This window comes from Mus musculus, chromosome 8 (genome assembly GCF_000001635.26).
Source record: "Mus musculus strain C57BL/6J chromosome 8, GRCm38.p6 C57BL/6J".
NCBI classification, from domain to species: Eukaryota; Metazoa; Chordata; class Mammalia; order Rodentia; family Muridae; genus Mus; species Mus musculus.
The window spans coordinates 39,334,583-39,353,251 of record NC_000074.6 but is presented as its reverse complement, the minus strand read 5'-3'; the positions used below and the strand labels follow the sequence as shown (position 1 = coordinate 39,353,251).

General features: G+C 39.7%; 1 long non-coding RNA gene across 1 annotated transcript in view; it reads right to left on the bottom strand.

Moving 5' to 3' along the window:
* Positions 1-18,669, bottom strand: part of Gm6213 (predicted gene 6213) — a 70,289-nt gene that overhangs the window by 15,017 nt on the left and 36,603 nt on the right. The window contains exon 3 of the long non-coding RNA NR_044988.1: positions 5,849-5,949. This is a non-coding gene — a long non-coding RNA (predicted gene 6213). The remainder of the gene's footprint in view (positions 1-5,848; positions 5,950-18,669) is intronic.

Here is an 18,669-nt window from a genome sequence, read left to right as displayed (position 1 = left end):
ACCTAATAAAAAATGGAAAGAAAAAAAAAAGAAACATCTGAATTTCTGCTTTGAAATTGAGTTCTTTCATATCGTTTGAGTTAGTTGTGTGCAGGGCGAGATCATGCTTCTGCAAGTGGTTATCCATTTTAAGTAGGACATTTGTTGAAAAGGTTTTTCTCAGAGAAGGTTATTCATCCCTTTGTCAAAATTAGGTGCCTGTGCTATGGTATTATTCTGGTCTTCTGTTAGATGCTTTTGGTCTACTTGTCTATTGACTATCTTATCACTATGGCTCCGTGGTACCGTTTGAGATCAGATAACATGATGACTCTGACTTTTTTCTATATGCTTAGACTTGCTTTGTCTGTCCATGGTCTTTAGTTTGTACATAGGAACTGTAGGGTTTTCTTTCCCAGTTCGGTGAAGACTCTCCTTCAAACTTTGGTGGGAATTGCATTGAAAATGCAGGATGCTTTTTCAGTACAATTATTTTCACAGCACTAATTCTGTCAACACAGGAGAATAAAATGTCATTTAATCATTTAGTGTCTTAACTTTTTTCCTGGCAGAGGTTTCCAGCACCCTTCACTGGGCTTAATTCTACATACTTTATAATATTCTGGGCTGTTATGAATGAACTACCTTGCCTGATTTCTTTCCCAATGATTGATGTGCTGGCTTATATCAAATGCAACTGATTTTTATATGTTGATTTTGTAACCTGCAACGTTACTGAAAGTGTTTAGTAGGTTCAGGAGTTTTTAGGTAGTGTCCATAGGGTCTTGCATGCCATTTGCAAATAGACATCAAGAAATATGTTGAAGAAGATTGGTGTAAGTAGCTACCCTTATTTCCTTCCAGTATTTAGAGAAAAAAGCATCACGGTTTTTTTTTTCCATTTATTATAAAGATGCCTATAGGTTTCCTATACATAGTCTTTCTTAGTTTGCTTTCTCTTGCTATGGTGAAATAATGATCAAGATCAACTTGGGAAGTAAAGGACTTAGATTATCTTATATCTTACAATCTATCATGAAGTGAAGTCAGGATGAGCATTAAAGGTAGGAAGCTTGAAGCAAGAATTGGAACAGAAGCCATGGACTGCTAACTTACTTGTCTATGTGGCTTGCTTAGCTTGTTTTCTATATAACCCAGGACATATTACCCAGTGGTAGCACTACCCATCAGTGTTGGACCGTCTCACATCAAACATCAATCAAGAAAATGTTCCATGGACTTGCTTATAGGCAAAAATGATGAAGGCACTTTTCCAAATGTATTTTTTAATCCCAGATAACCTTAGCATGTGTCAAATTGAAAAATTAAATAAATAGCCACAACAGGTATTCTGCATATATCCTAATTTCTCTAGGACTTTTATCATAAATGTATGTTGAACTATGTCAAATGCCTTTTTGCCTCTACTGAAATGATCAACAATTTACATGTTCAAGTCTATTAATAACATTGATATGTCTAGTAATTTGAATATATTGAACCAATCTTCCATCTAGTATGATGTATGATTTCTTTCATTTTATTATCTTGAATTTGGTTACTGAGTATATTTTTGAAGGATTTTTTTTAATTGTTCTGCATCACCAAGACTGATCTGTATTTTTCTTGTGTCTTCCTGAGGTTTTAGGATCAGGGCTATTGTGAATTCACAAAATGAGTTCAATAATATTCATCGCCTGTCCCCTGTCTGTAGGAGTTTGAGAAGTGTTGCTATCAGATCTTCCTTGAAAGTTTGTAACATTTAGCAATGAAGCCATCTGGTCCTGGGGTTTTCTTTGTAAGGAGACTCACTTATTGCTCTATTCTCCCTACTTTTCATGGGTCTTCTCAGGATGTTTGTATCTCCCGGCTTGAATTTCAGTAGGCATGAACGATAAGAAGTTTCTCCACTTCTTTCACATTTTCCAACTGTGTGAAATACAAGCTTTCATAGTATTCCCTGATGGTTTTTTGGGTTTCACTAAACTGTTGTAACAACTCCATTTTCATCTATAATATCAATAATTTGGGTCTTCGTTCCCTTTTGGTTAGTTCAGTGAGGAGTTAGAATTATTAATGTTTTCAAAGAGCTAGCTCTCTGATCAGTTCTGGGTATCTTAGTCTCCATTTCATTCATTTCTGACCTATGTCATTGATCCACTATTTGGTCAAAAGTGTATTATTGTTCATTGTCCCAATAATTACATATTTTTTAAGGTTAGTCTTTTTTTTTTAGTTTTATACCAATGACTAAAAATTGCAAGGAATTAGTTTTGATTTTTATATTATTTAAATATTGCTTTATTGCTTAGAATGTGGTCAATATTAGGAAATGTATAGTTGCTATTTGTTGGGTAGAATGTTTGTATATATTTAGTAAATCCAACTGGCCTGTGGTGCACCTAAGCTCTAAAGTTTATTTGCTAATTTTGTATTTGACCAATTTAGATATGACGATGCAGAATTGGAGATACCGTTATTGCTATGTCTGCATCTATGTGGTCTGTATGCCTTTTGGTGCTTGTTTTATGGAATTTTTACTTCAAGGCTTGGCATATAAATACTTAGAGTAATAATGTCCCCTTAATGACTTGTTCTTTTTACCAATATGAACTCCTGCTCTTCATCTCTTCTGATTGTTCTTGTCTGGAGTCCAGTTTATAAGTAAAAATAATTGCTATTCCAGTTTGTTTGAAGCACCTGTTTGCTTGCTACTTTGATTTTCAGCTTTGGACTCTAGGTTTGTGCATATGTATGTATATATATTCCTAGCTCTCTCTCTTTTTTTTTCCTTGTGGACAGTAAATAGTTGGGTCAACTTTCATTGTGTTTTATTTTATATTGCAGCTAATGTGACTCTTTAAAAAGCATGTTATTTGCTTTTTATTGAACAAAGCGTTGTTAACTTCCCTGCATGGAAATTAATACAGATAATGACCAATGGATAGATAAACTTGGTTTTGCAAAATGTCCTTTGCAAACACTTTTTAAACCTTTTTCTAGCCGGGCAGTGGTTGCATACACCTTTAATCACAGCACTTGGGAGGGAGAGGCAGGTGAATTTCTGAGACAGGCCAGCCTGGTCTACAGAGTGAGTTCCATGACAGCCAGGGCTACATAGAGAAACATTGTCTCAAAAAAAAAAACCAACAACAACAAAAATTTGTGTAGTGTTTAAATTGTGAATTCAGTCTAAATAATTAAAATAGTAACAGGTTTAGGAAGATGGTTCAGAGGTTAAGAGCACTTATTATTCCTATAGATGACCTTGGTTTCTTGGGGACTTGTCATCCTCTTATGGCCTCTTTGGGCTCTTGAAAGCATAGACACACATACACATAGAAATAAAAACTAAAAAAGAAAATATTAAAATAATAACAGGTAGTGTCAATACTTCAAAGAAAATCAAAATACAAAAATAAAAACAAAAACAAAACAAAACAAATTTCAGGCTCTGTAGTCTTTCTTTAAATTTGGAGATCCTCATCTAACTGTTGACCTTCATATAACATTAGAAAGTGTATTACAGAGATGGACCACTGCGTGATTAATGTATAACCGTGACACACGCCCATCTGTGGATAAAAATACATTATAAGCTCTTTGCTTATGGGTTAGATAAAATGGCCCTTGGGATAAGATTCAGGCCAATTTCTGATCAGCTAGCACATTCTTTCCCACTGGAATAACTCCTTCTTCAAAAAAGGCACCTACTCCTTACTTGGGCCCACAAGGTCACTAAAACAGACAAACAATTGGCATCTTTACCTTCATTTTATAGCTGTCTCTTTTACTTTGGATCACCTCCTTACCTCTGCAAGTCAGCATGAAATCATGCAAAGAGTGCCTGTCTGAATAAGCCCATCTTCCTTCAAGGCTGAAAGCACAGAGGTATGTCATTGTTCTAAACTTCAAGTCACCTTGGATTCTAAGAAGAACAAATCCTCATAGAATAGACCACCTCTCTCTTAAAACCGAAAGCAGTTCTCAGGAGTGAAACTGCATCCTAGAACAGAAATGATCATCTTGCAAAACCAGACCGATGCCCTCGAGTGATAACAGCAGTACATTCTCCTCTGACTATCTTGATGAACTGGAACCAGAAATGTTAATGGGATTATGCATAACTTTGGCACCTTGCCCAATTCTGCTTAAACCACAAGTTCTTGTCATGGAACCTTTATCTGTTCTTCCCAACAAGGGCATATTGAATACATACATCTCTTTACTCTGCTTTTCTCCATTACTTATCCCTACTTAGTGTACTGGGGACAGGTATCCAAGTTTAGCTGTTGGAACTGAGGCTTTCACATTAAAACCTCCAGTTCTATTGCACCCTGGTCTCTCTATAACTTAGGCCTAGCCTCTCTGGTAGCTGATGTCTTTGAGCAAGGAGCTGACAGAAACTTTACATAGTAAGTTTTCACTGACATTTTTCAAAGAGGTAAAGCTTTAATTCATAGTCAAGGAGCAAGGCCAGGAGTCTTAAGCTCAAACCTGCTTCAAGGATTCATAGATTTTGAGAGGATTTATAGAAAAGAAGGGGGAAAGGTTGTATATTGAGTGGATGGCATGAAAAGGGACTTGCCTCTTTAGGGGCAGGGTATTGTAGGGGTGTGGATTGTGAAATTATTATGTCATGGGACTGAGGACTGGGATTTTTATGTTCATGTGTATTCTTGAAATGGGTTCCTGATTCTAAGACTCATTAGCGATTAGCTTTTCCTGGAAGACAACTTAAGCACTTTGAGACTGAATGAAGTAATACACAGGTATGTCTAGGGCTTAGCACAATTAATGGCTTATGTACCTTCAAATGGTTCAGGGAACAAAGCTACAATCAATAATATGGTTTAAATCCTTGTTGAATAGGTACAACCTTAGTAATGTCATTTCAAATGTGAATGCTATAAACAACAGAGTGGTTTTGTATTACTGAGGCTCTGTATCAGGCTGGAGTTCTAGATTGGCAGGGAAAGGATAAAGGCAAATTCGTGATATACCATACAAGGTTCTTTACCTCATTGTTATGGTCTACCCTCAGCTCTGTGAGTACACGCTTTTTCCATAATTCACAATCAGAATATGTGTGTATTTTTAAACTTTCTGGCAATTGGACAGGTGAAAATGTATTAGTTTTAATTTTCATTTCTATAATTATAAATGAAGCTGGAATTTTATTTTTTCTTGTTACAGTGAGCAGCCTGTTCATATGCTTTGCCAATTTCCAAAAAAGCATTTCATCTCCTTTAATTTTTAAAAATTCTATAGTGTGGAATAGACACTTTGCTTCAGAAATTTCAAATAATTTTACCTCTTTTGTCATTTGACTTTTTTATATTTTTAGCCCCAAATAATTTTATTTGTTATGTTACATATATCCATCTTTATTGACATTGTGCTAAATATATTCATATTAATTTATCTAGGTTTCATATAGAGTTTGAAGACCCTTCCATATGCTCAGATTACCACGATAGTTTTTTTTTGTAATTTCTCCTTATGTTTATAGTATATATTTTCAATATGTACTTGGGTCAACCATTGTCTCTCTTTCTCTAGTATATGAATTCTTCTGCCAGAATGTTTGCAGTTCCAAAGCTTGCTTCTCTCTTTCTGTAAGTTCTTCTGTCAGAATGTTTCTCAGGGTAATTATTAGGCTTTAATGGTAGTAGAGTGATGCTCATTATCATCCTTCCCCAAGGTTTCCCTTGTAGACATATTTTTTTTTTGTACACTGTGTTAAGTTTACCCTGTTATTATTCAAATGCTAATGTCTCTGCCCTCGTATCTCGTTTCAATCTGGACATGCCATTTTAATGTTCACACCAATAAGCTCTTGCCTCAGGTTTATGTAAACAATTATTACCATTTGTTCTCTGCCTTATCAACAAATGCTGATCACCCAATGGCTGAGCATCCGACAGCTGGGCACCCAATGGCAAAAGAGAATCGGGCAGAAGCTTCTTCCTACAAGGGAGAGGAAAGAGAAAGGGGGTTTCAGATGGGCAGAAGGATAGAGGAGTTGGAGTTATAAAGACAGTGTCTGGGGAGAGATCATGGAAACATACCTGAAGCCCAAAGAGCCAGATCAATAATAAGAAGCAAGTGTATTGGGGTCATGGCTGGGAGGTAGTCAAATAAGCATAGGGGGTTAATATAAATCAATCCCCAACTATTGAAATACAGCTTCATTAATAATTAGCTTTTCATGATAGATATCCTAAGAACTTTAGTTTTGAAAGAATACACAGGTATGTCTAGGGCTTAGCACAATTAATGGCTTATGTGCCTTCACATACTTCATGGTTTCTGTGTATAGTTTTGGGGGACTAGCAAAGGTAAGAAAATACAGCCACCAGATTAATCTATTAGTTGAATTTAAACTAAAAAGAATTCATTTATATTCCCTGGATTTTTTTTTCATGTAAAGCTTAAAATCTGCTTAACACCAGAAACAGAGACTGTTTTCCTTTGGCATAAGCCAAAATGATAAATTAGCTGGGAGAGGAATTTTATTTAAAATTTTTGCTAAGAATAGTAGTACACTCCTACATACCTAGCACTCAGCAAACCAAAATTGTAGAATGGAAAGGTCAAAGCCAGTCTAGATTATACAATATGATCTTAGCTCAAAGACAGAGTAAAGACTGTAAAGATAGTACATGGTGGCTCACACTGTTAGCTATGTTATTAGGATTCAAATTTCACACTCAGTCAATGTTATTCAAAGACAACTTGGCTCAAAGGAGTTACACTAAGTTCTGTAATCATCAAATATATTTTCATTTGTGTCCGAATTATCTTTAAATTTTTCAGAATTATTTTTAATTTTTCCCACGGTGATATTACATATTCTGTATTAATTTTATTTCTATATTTCTAACTTTTTAAATTATTATACATAGAGCCTTTGAGGTTGTTGAATCTCCAGAGTAGTGTTTATATAAGAAAACACCATAAATTTCTACAAACTAATTTAATATCTTGCTTCTGGTTGATTCAATGTTTATAGTTTGTTCTTAATGATTCTGTGAATACTAACAAAGAATTTTAACTCTTTCCTTCCAGTTCTTCCCAGCCTGTCTTTCTCAATTTTATGATGTTCACTAGTACCTCCAGTCTGATCAATGACACATGATGATAGGAAAAATGAAAATGCCCGTTTGCCCTTCACTTAAAGTAGACACTGACTTCAGATGGTGTTGGTTTATTCTCTCTCTCTCTCTCTCTCTCTCTCTCTCTCTCTCTCTCTCTCTCTCCCATCCTACATTTCTTGGTTTGTTATTGTTGTTATTTTTCTGTTGGTGAATAAAAGTATCTATAATCAATGTTCATATATATAAGTATACACACTTTATGAATAAGAACACTCCTAAGTGTTAGCATGACAGAGAACAAAATCAATCTATTGGCCTTTGGCCTCTGTGGCAGGATATTTTATCACACTGTGAATCCAAGATTGTGTTGTTTACTGGAAAAAGTTGCTGTGTGGTCTTACCACACACCTTTAATCCCTCTGGCTGCAACAGATTTACCCCTTAGTACACACTCTTAATCCCAATCAATGAAGGTAAAGTTAGTTTGTAGAAGGAAGCACCCATGTTTGAAAGTGAGGTATAATTGAGTGGCAAAAGTGAGAAGCTGGGAACAGTTTGACAGAATAGGATATGCCCAATTCTCATGAGAAGGGAGAGGAAAGGGATGCTGCTTAAAGAACAGGGCAGACTGGAAAAAAAAAAAAAGAAGGAGACAGCTTTACTGGGTCAATTGTATAGACACAGGTTGCAGAGGTAGAACAAGCTAGACTCAGATGAATATAAAATGAGCCAGAGAATGAGAAGGAAGCAGAACAGAACAAATTGCCAAAGTTTGTAGGAAGGCAAACGGAGCATTTCAGGAGAAGCTGATAGAGAGAAGTCATATTGAAATATTTAGCTTGGAGAGGACTTTGAGTGGTTGAGTTGAATTAGCCAGCCAGAGATCAGAAAGAACTAGGGATAGGTGAGGTTATTCAACAGCAAGTATCAGAGGCTGAAAACATTCTAGGCCTAGATTAGATTGTATGGAGAGTAGAAGCATCCAGGACTAGACCTAGGTTAGCAGACAGAGCTACTAAGTCTCTGAAACAACAATTACTCAAGGTTTATAAGGTACATTAACAGGCCATTGTGAAGCAAGAACTAACTAGTAACTGTGTCCAACATGAACTCCGGTTTTGTTAAATGTTTGTTCAAATTGTCTATGTTTTAAGCGACCCTAAGGGCTTTCTCCAGTCCCAAACCCACCTTACAGTTTCCCCCTCCTGCCTAGGGTCAAGGTTAGGCCAAGCTCCATTCTCCACCCACTGAAACATTCTTGAGTAAAACGTTCTCAGAATGTACTGATTGATAGTCACCTGACCCTCTGAAAAGCCCCAGGTAGAGTTCAAATGTGTGTCATGCTTGCTAGCCAGTAGATGTAAAGGTCAATATGCTTAGCCAATAAGTTTGAACTGTAACCTTGCTGATGTAGCCTGTGCTCCTAAGAGGTATAAAAACTGCTTGTAATAGCCATTCAGGGTTGCCCTCTAATAACTCACCTTGAGGGACTAATTGAAGGTTGACCTCACTGTGCTGGAAAATAAACCTCTTGCACTCAGTGAGATGAGATCCCACTGCATCTCAGTGTCTCACGGGGGCATCTCAAAGTAAGTACCATTGACAGAGGGTTGGGGTCTTACAGTTTATTTATGAACATACCCTTTGCATATTTATGCATTCGTTAAGTATAACCACTCACAAATGATATATGTAGAAATTTTATCTTCATATCCTACTTGGTCTTATATTCATTTATTTGAATGGCTGTACCAATACCAATTCATTCTTTCCTGGCAGTCTGGCCTTTTCTTTCCTATCCTTTCTCATATGCTAAGCCCAGCATTGCCTTGGTGGGGACAAAATGACATGGTTCCTACCCCTGGGACAGGGCTCCCATGTCTAAAGAAACAGAGGTAACTACATCACGAGCCAGCTTGTCAGAAAGATACAACGAGGCAGATAGAAATGCCGGCAGATACTTGAGTTCAAAGTAATTCCAGCACACAACTAGTCCAGGCCCAGGTGTGTTAGAAATAGTAATTTCAGGACATTGTCCCACCCAACTAGCTTATTTTTGGTGATTAACAAAGGCAGACAGATCTCTGAATTTGTCTGCAATGTTAAGAAAAAAATGTATGCTTGCTGTCTTCTAAGAATCAAAGGGCTGGGTCTCAGGATGCTGATTCATAGGATGATGAAAAGGAAACCTGAAGTAAATGATTGAATTGATATGTAAATAAAAAAACTGGGCCTTTTGGTATGCATGAGGTGAGCTAGCAGAACACCTTAGCAGTTCTTTAGAATTTTTCTGTAGAGAGATGACATATGGCAATCTCTGGAGAGCTAAAACAGCTCTTCAAGAATTTTTTTCTAACAGGATGTCTGACTTTGTCGGAAGATCCAATAATTTTTTATAGCAGCTTTTCTGACTTTGGTTAGAAAACTCATGAGCTATCCAGAGAGCTTTTAGAATTTTTTTACTAGCAGAGAGTGCTGTCTCAACCAGAGAGTTTTTAAGAATAATAGCAAGAAAAAGCTGTCTAGAGAAGAACACAGAACACACACATACAAACACACATACAACCCGAGAGAGATAGAGACAGAGAAGAGAGAGAGACAGAGAGACAGAGAGGTCTGGAAAACCATCTCAGCAGAACCTAGGCCGCCAGCTTGGAACCACAATTTAACTTTGAGTTGTTTGTTTTCGCTTCCCAGATCCCCTCCCTCAGAACCCCTCTCCATGCAGAGGTTGATCCTTGACACTCAGGCAGTTGCTCACAGTCACTTCTATCTCCTATATCCAGTTCAAGGTTTTGCATCTGCCATGTTCTGGATCACATCGTTTCCTTCCTACACTAGAAAGGCCATGTTTATGATCATATTCTCACCTAGAGTTTTAAAGCTCCAAAGGTAATATTACTTCTTTCCTAGGGATCATCTAACTGTTCTAGCTTCAAAAAACACCGAAGAAACTCTAGGAGCATCGTATCTTTTCCTTATCTGTCAATGAATCCGACATTCTCTACAGTCCTGGAAGCTTTAGCAGTGCAAGTAGGTTCTGAAGAACAGTTGATTAGGTGATTTCATAGCTGTGTGGATTCTGCAGAGTGTACATTACTATCCCAGGGTGACCGCACACTAACTAGGTGAATACTAGGGGACCAAAGCCAAGTCTTTGACTGATGGAACATGCAACATACTGTCTTACCATCCCTTGACAGAGTTCTGTAACTCCTCACACCTTCAGCCTTCATGTCAACCTGTTTAGTGTTGGTCACATTGCTGTAAAGAATAGTGAACAATTTCCACTACTTTTCTTTTTGTTTTATTTATAACATTCATTTTGTTTTTCTAAATAAATTCATACTTTTCTTTATCTCCTTCTCCTCTCTTCTCTCTTCCTTTTCCTCCTACTTCTTCTTCTTCTTTCTCTTCTTCCTCCTTCATCTTCCCTCTTGCTCTGCCCCTTCCATTCCTTGCCTCCTGCCTCTAATCCTCTTTTTTTCCTCCTCCCCCTCATTCTTTTACTTTATTTCTCCTCCCTTGTTGTGGATGACTCTGTGCTGCTTTCTCTCCCAGGAGAAGCTGATTGGAGTGAGGAATGAGTCAGGTACTCAGGTGGCTTCTTGTGAACCAATCCCCTAATGAATAAAAGAGCCAGTCACTGGACGAGTAGGTGGGACTTCCAGGTTGGACAGAGGAAGAGAGGAAACAGAGCAGAGGGGTAAGATGTAGCTGCTAGAGTTCCCTAGCATCATGGCAGATACACTGGAGGAATCAGAATTAAATAAGGCTTACAAGATTAGGTTTTAGTTGTTGTGCCCAGAGATTGAATTAGCATTGTTTCTGAACTAAGTTTGTGTTGTTTTCCTTCACACCGTGGCTCATCTGGGTTCAAGAGAGAAAGGTAGGGTGGCAAAGCATGGGTTTACCAGATGTGCACCACAAAGGCTGTGAGGGATTTGAAGCAATGGGGTGGTATGGTAGCCACCTGCCAGTGAGAACCTAGCAAGCTAGTGAAGAGGTCAGCTCAGAAACGTTGAAAAATTCCATGGGACCCCTCCCCTCCTAAAAGAGACAGGTCAGAGAGCACTTAGGCCAGAAGGGAGAGGCCGGGTAAGCCCCTACTACCTTATTCCCTAAAGATCAATCAGTTTAAAGGGCACACTGTTCCACTGGTCCTATTGTGCCTAGTTGCTGATGCTGTATTCCACCCCTGGAAACCATATAAAAACTTGTTGGCCGCTAGGGTTGCTGCCTGTCCTTCAGGCTGGGATGACCCTAGTGCATAGAAACAATACATTCCTCTTGCTTTTTGCATTGATTCCAGACTTCGTGTTTTACTCAGTGCATCCCGGTAAGCTAAGGCTCGCCAGAGTCTTACACTGTGGGTGGAGAGATTGTGGAATTCAGAGTCAGAATCACCATGAGATGGAGACCATGGCCAGCCAGGCTGCTGGGGCAGAGGCACAGGAACGTGCTGCTTTTTAAATTATTATTATTATTTCCCATTACATACCCTCTTACTTTTTGTCTTCCTCTTTTCATTCCTCCCCTTCTCCTCTTTCTCCTTCTCCCCATATCAGGCTTCTTTGTCTACTTTACTGTTTCCTTTGATGTACATTTTGAATATGTGTATATAAAGGTGAGATAGAATGATACTTCTCTATACATTTTCAGGCTCACTTATTCTGAGTGTTTCATTTCAGTGATATGCACTTGATTAACAGTTGTATCCTACTAACTTCCCCATTTGCCTTCAACTCAGATATTTCTCCTGGATTATAGTTGAGCATACCAAATGCTTGTTGAATATTTTCCACTACACAGATAATTCATTGCCAGAAATCGATAAATAATTTTCTATTCACCAAATTACTTCTACTTCTATAGATTTCTCTTATAGAAACATACCAGAATCTATTCAGTAGCCAAAGCCAGAAGCATGAAAGTTATTATTGAAATGCTCCTTCCCCTCCACGCTGTGTGTGCTATTAGTATCTTCAGAAATATCTGTAGTTGGTCCACTTTTCATCATTGTCATTGTCCTTACTTGCTTAGACCATGAACCGATATTGTCTATCCTTTTAAAATAACAAATGTCAATATCTCTTGCCATGCCTTTTTTAAAAAGATTATCATTTCTAAAATCTAAATAAGATCATATTTAAGATTGTTTCATGATTCTCAACTACCACTAGGATTAGAAACAGTTGTTCTAGGATATCAGAAATCTCCTAATTTCTCAACAGTTCTCAGCTGTACCATGCCTTCTCCACTCTTCTTCCTTCCTTCCTTTATTCCTCCTCTATTTTCCTCAAGCTATGAAGCATGTTATACCTCATGCTCATTACAAAGAAAACCAAACAGGCCTGACCATACAACCTAGATGCACATCATTTAGGATTCCACTTCAGGCCTTCTTTATTTGGAAGACTCTTCTGACCTTGAAACCATACTGTATATTTCATTTTATGTATCATATACTGGGATGATATTTTTAAAATATGTATTTCCTTTAATATATAATATGAAACTTTCCAAATTTTCTCATACTAAGATAGATGTTTTTACCCCCCTCCAATGTAACTTTCAAGATGCCTCATAGAAGATGCACCTACTCTCTAAACAGTCTTGGTGACTGTTTATCACTTTGGTGAAAAACCTTTTATTCCAAGCCAAAGCAGTTTCTTGTAGCTAGCCTTTGCAAGATACTGGAATAATAGACTAAAATAACAGGAATTCCAGGACACAATAAAGATCAATTCACTATGCCACCCTGCTCTGCTTCTGCCCTCAGGATATCCAAGTATAAAGAGGAATTCCAGGTGCTTGCTGGACATGTCTTTCTAAGGAGAGAGGAAGTTAAACCTGTAATCTGGCCACCAAGCTACTTGACTACCTCAAGTGTGGTGGTGGTAGGGGTCACAAGGCTACAAGTATAGGGACATCCAGGCCAGAGCAAGTAGGAAACAGTTGTACTCCTGTCAGTCTCAGGATGACATTTTCAGGGTTTGGACATGTCTGGGCCTCATCTTGCTCCAGACTGGTTCCCTGGTCAAACAGCTTTCTTGCCCCACATATGTTTAACCAACTGCAAAAGGTTTGAGAATACAGATGATTTTGTGAGAACGTCTCTCTGCTTCAAGTTTCTTTGTGGGTGAAGTTGGGGTATACGGGACCAGACTCAAAATCAAGTACACAAAACTCTTCAGGGAATTAAGTTCAAGCTCCATCTCCAGGCATCTATCTGATATTCTACCATCAAATTCAGACCTTCACATACTCAGCTTCCAAGAGCTAATCCCCTTTTAGTCAGGATTACTACAGTTCTGTCCTAACATTAAAAATATTTTTGGTCCATGATACCCTGAAGAATGATACCCTGGACTCAAATAGTATGTAACAGCAAAGAGTGCTATTCTGAAGAAGTCCAGCATGCTGGGGGTCTCTCGTTCCAAGATGGAGATGCCCAAGTGAGCTCAAAGGCCTGATTTAATGCACATGAGGGGAATTCTAGGGAGGGGTAGGTAACCTCTATTGTTGGCTCAATCTCTAGAGACATTCCAGAACTATTGCTGGGAATGTCTGGAAACTGTTACTGAGGAAGTCTGGAAACTGCTGCTGACCCATTGTCCGTGCCTCAAGGCAGGTGTTGGGCAGCTGAGGCCTGGACTTGACCAGCTCTTAGAAACAGAAATTTGGGCCTAGTCTCCTGAACTGCTAATTTAAAGCTTGTCATGGAGTCCACCTGCATCAATTTCCAAGAGTTTAATTTTTTTGTTTTGTTTGTTTGTTTGTTTTTAATTGGATAGTTGATGTGTGTGCAGGTGTGTGTGTGTGTGTGTGTGTGTGTGTGTGTGTGTGTGTGTGTGTGTTATTGAAAATAAATTATAGATCTTGGGTTCCAGGTCCCCCAGAAACCAGTCTGCGCAGGTCAGCTCTCAGACTGCCAAGGGTGAGCAAGCAGACTGCAGAAGCAGCACAGCTTCTGAGACAGACCCCATTTCGGGCTCCAGATATCGGGCACATTCCCCACCAGAGGAGAGGTGCCCACCTGGGAGGGCTCTAACTGCCAGAGCAGGTGAGAGAGCCATCTTGGGTCCTGGGTCCCTCAGAGACCAATCTGCACAGGTGAGAGTGCGAACTGAAAAAGGGACACAGCAGAAGCAACACAGCTTCTGGGACAGACCCTGTTTTGGGCTCCAGACATCCTGCAACTTCCCCGCCAGAGGAGAGGTGCCTGCCTGTGAGGGCTATAACTACCAGAGCAAGTGAGGGAGCCATCTTGGGTCCCGGGTGCCCCAGAGACCAGTCTGGGCAGGTCAGCTCACAGACTGCGAAGAGTGAGCAAGAAGACTGCAGAAGCTACACAGTTTCTGGAACAGACCCTGTTTCAGGCTCCAGACATCTGGGCACCTTCCCCACCAGAGGAGAGGTGCCCACTGGGAGGGTTCTGACTGCCTGAACAGGTGAAAGAGCCATCTTGGGTCCTGGGACCCTCAGGGACCAATCTGCGCAAGTGAGAGTGTGCACTGCAGAAGCAACACATCTGCTGGGACAGGCCCTGTTTCGGGCCTTCCTCTACAACCAGGAGGCAGGTCTGAACATCAGACCTCTGTGAACCTTCCCTGCAAGAAAACTTGCCTGCAGAGAGTACTCTGACCACTGAGACTCAGGAGAGAGCTGGACTCTCAGGACTGCTGACAGAGGCTAACAGAATCACAGGAGAAACAAACTCTAACCAGAGACAACTATAACAACTAAATTCAGAGATTACCAGATGGTGAAAGGCAAACGTAAGTATCTTACTAATAGAAACTAAGACCATTCACCATCATCAGAACCCAGCACTCCCACCTCAGCCAGTCCTGGATACCCCAACACACCCGAAAAGCAAGACTCAGATTTAAAATCATATCTCATGATGCTGGTAGAGGAAGGGCATTAATAACTCACTTAAAGAAATACAGGAAAGCAGTGCTAAAGAGGTAGAAGCCCTTAAAGAGGAAACACAAAAATCCCTTAAAGAACTACAAGAAAACAAAATGAAACAGGTGATGGAATTGAATAAAACCATCCAAAACCCAAAAGGGGAAGTAGAAACAATAAAGGAAACCAAAAGTAAGACAACTCTGGAGATAGAAAACCTGGGAAAGAAAGCAGGAACCATAGATACGAGCATCAGCAACAGAATACAAGAGATGGACGAGAGAATCTCAGGTGAAGATGATTCCATAGAGAACATGGGCACAACAATCAAAGAAAATGCAAAAAGATCCTAACTCAAAACATCCGAGAAATCCAGGATACAATGAGAAGACCAAACCTACAGATAATAGGAATTGATGAGAATGAAGATTTTCAACTTAGAGGGCCAGCAAATATCTTCAACAAAATAATAGAAGAAAACTTCCCAAACCTAAAGAAAGAGATGCCCATGAACATACAAGAAGCCTACAGAACTCCAAATAGACTGGACCAGAAAAGAAATTCCTCCAGACACATAATAATCAGAACAACAAATGCACTAAATAAAGATAGAATATTAAAAGCAGTAAGAGATAAAGGTCAAGTAACATATAAAGGCAGGCCTATTAGAATTACACCAGACTTCTCACCAGAGACTATGAAAGCCAGAAGATCCTGGACAGATGTTATGCATACCCTAAGAGAACAAAAATGCCAGCCCAGACTACTATACCCAGAAAAACTCTCAATTACCATAGATGGAGAAATCAAAGTATTCAATAATAAAACCAAATTCACACGATATCTTTCCACGAATCCAGCCCTTCAAAGGATAATAAAGGGAAAACACCAACACAAGGACAGAACAAAAAGCAAGAAAGTAATCCTTCAACAAACATAAAAGAAAACAGCCTCAAGAACAGAATCCCAACTTTAACAACAAAAATAACAGCAAACAACAATCACTTTTCTTTAATTTCTCTTAACATCAATGGACTCAATTCCACAATAAAAAGACATAGACTAATAGACTGGCTATACTAACAGAACCCAACATTTTTTTGCTTTCAGGAAACCAACCTCAGGGAAAAAGACAGACACTACCTCAGAGTGAAAGGTTGGAAAACAATTTTCCAAGCAAATGGTCAGAGAAACAAGCTGGAATATCCATTCTAATATCAAATAAAATTGACTTCCAACCCAAAGTTATCAAAAAAGACAAGGGTGGGGGCACTTCATACTCATCAAAGGTAAAATCTACCAAGATGAACTCTCAATTCTGAATATCTATGCTCCAAATTCAAGGGCAGCTACATTCATTAAAGAAACTTTAGTAAAGCTCAAAGCACACATTGCACCTCACACAATAATAGTGGGAGACTTCAACACCCCACTCTCACCAATGGACAGATCCTAGAAACAGAAACTAAACAGAGACACATGTACTCTAACAGAAGTTATAAAACGAATGGATTTAATAGATATCTACAGAACATTTTATCCTACAACAAAAGGATATACCTACTTCTCAGTGCTACGTGGTACCTCCTCCAAAATTGACCATATAATTGGTCACAAAAGAGGCCTCCACAGATACAAAAATATTGAAATCATCCCATGCATCCTATCTGATCACCACGGACTAAGGCTGATCTTCAATAACAACATAAATAATAGAAAGCCAATACTCGTGGAAACTGAACAACACTCTACTCAATGATTCCTTGGTCAAGGATGAAATAAAGAAAGAAATTAAAGACTTTTTAGAGTTTAATAAAAATGAAGCCACAACATACCCAAACTTATGGGACACAATGAAGGCAGTCCTAAGAAGATAACTCATATCCCTGAGTGCCTCCAAAAAGAAACAAGAGAAAGTATAAACCAGCAGCGTGAAAGCACATCTAGAAGCTCTAGAACTAAAGGAAGCAAATTCACCCAAGAGGAGTAGACGGCAGAAAATAATCAAACTCAGAGCTGAAATCAACCATGTGGAAACAAAAGGACCTTTCAAAGAATCAACCAAACCAGTGAAAGACCCCCGAAGGGAGACCCTCACTCAAGCCTCGGGACAGCCGCAGACCCAAGAAGACACTGAGACCAAACTCAAAATGTTGAAGGCAAGATTTAATAAAGCAGCAGCATGAAAGCAGCACATAGACCAGAGCTCTGGGGTCGAAACTCATACACCTAGTGGTCTAGAGGAGAATCGACGACCAGCCAAATTTTTCACAGGCTTATATAGGGAAACTCAAGGGGGGAGAGCGGGGTAGGGAAAGTACAAGTTTACATAACTAAGGGGTTCTGCCAAGGGACAAGGGGTTCTGCCAAGGGATTCTACGTAACTAAGGGGTCATGTACCCGGTTCATTCTGAGGTTGTTCCAGGAGGCCCTTATCTCAAAAATGTTCTTGGAACAGTCTTTAGTTGGGAGGGTTCGAACTCTAGGGTGAGGAGTTCAGGAATGCATTCTGGGATGAAGAGTTCAGGAGTGTTCTGGGAACACTCTTTAGATGGGAGGGGTCGGGCTCTGGGGTGAGGAAGAGTTCAGTAATTTTTATTCTTCATTCCCCACTCTTTTTAGGAAATAGCTCTAATCTTAGAGCGAGTTTTCAACCTCCTGAAGGACCCGATATTGTTGCCTTAGTACCATAACCTGTACTGCATTTATCCTTTCTCTAATAAAAGCTACTAACTTATTAAGGATGCAGGGGCCAAAAGTAAGCAAAAGCATAAGAGTAATCAAAGGTCCTGCTATGGTGGAGAGGAGAGTGGTGAGCCAAGGGGACTTATTAAACCAGCTTTCGAACCATCCTTGTTGGCTTTCTCTTTCTCTTTCTTCTGTGGTAAAAAGAACCTGCAAAAGCTGCTGACAATCATCCCAAGTGGGTTGATGGGAGAACATAAGTGACTCAAGGAGCCCAGTAAGCCCAGAGGGGTTCTCTGAGAAAGGAGGGTGGTTAGTTTTCCAATTATATAAATCAGAAGAGGAAAAAGGCCAGTACTGTAAAGGAATGAGATCATTGGGTCCTGGCGCTGGCCCTCCCACATGTGCTCTAAGTGGTAAGGCAACTGTTGAATCCGGCCCCCCTTCCTCCCCGGGGCTTCGGCCTCGATGGCTCCGAGTCCCCCCCGCCGGTCCCTGTGCCCCTCTCGCTATTGGTCCCTGTGGTGGGGCGGCTGCAGGTGGCTGCTGGGGCAGGGGATAAGGGGGAGGTTGGGAGTCCATCCAGAGGAGGTCGTCAATCTCTGGATAAATCTTGGGGGGAGCTGACGGGCTGGACTTTCCGGCTGCATCAGACTGAGCAACCGCGACCGTCAGTTTCGAAGAATTTGGGGTCCAAGGCTTGACCCACGGAGGTGGGAATTGGACGAGATTCTGCCAGGTCACAATGTAGGGGACCTATTCATTATAGTACTTGAAGTCCTAGCCAGAGCAATCGACAACAAAAGGAGATCAAGGGGATACAAATTGGAAAGGAAGAAGTCAAAATATCACTATTTGCAGATGCTATGATAGTATATAAGTGACCCTAAAAATTCCACCAGAGAACTCCTGAACCTGATAAACAGCTTCAGTGCAGTAGCTGGATATAAAATTAACTCAAACAAGTCAATGGCCTTTATCTACACAAAGG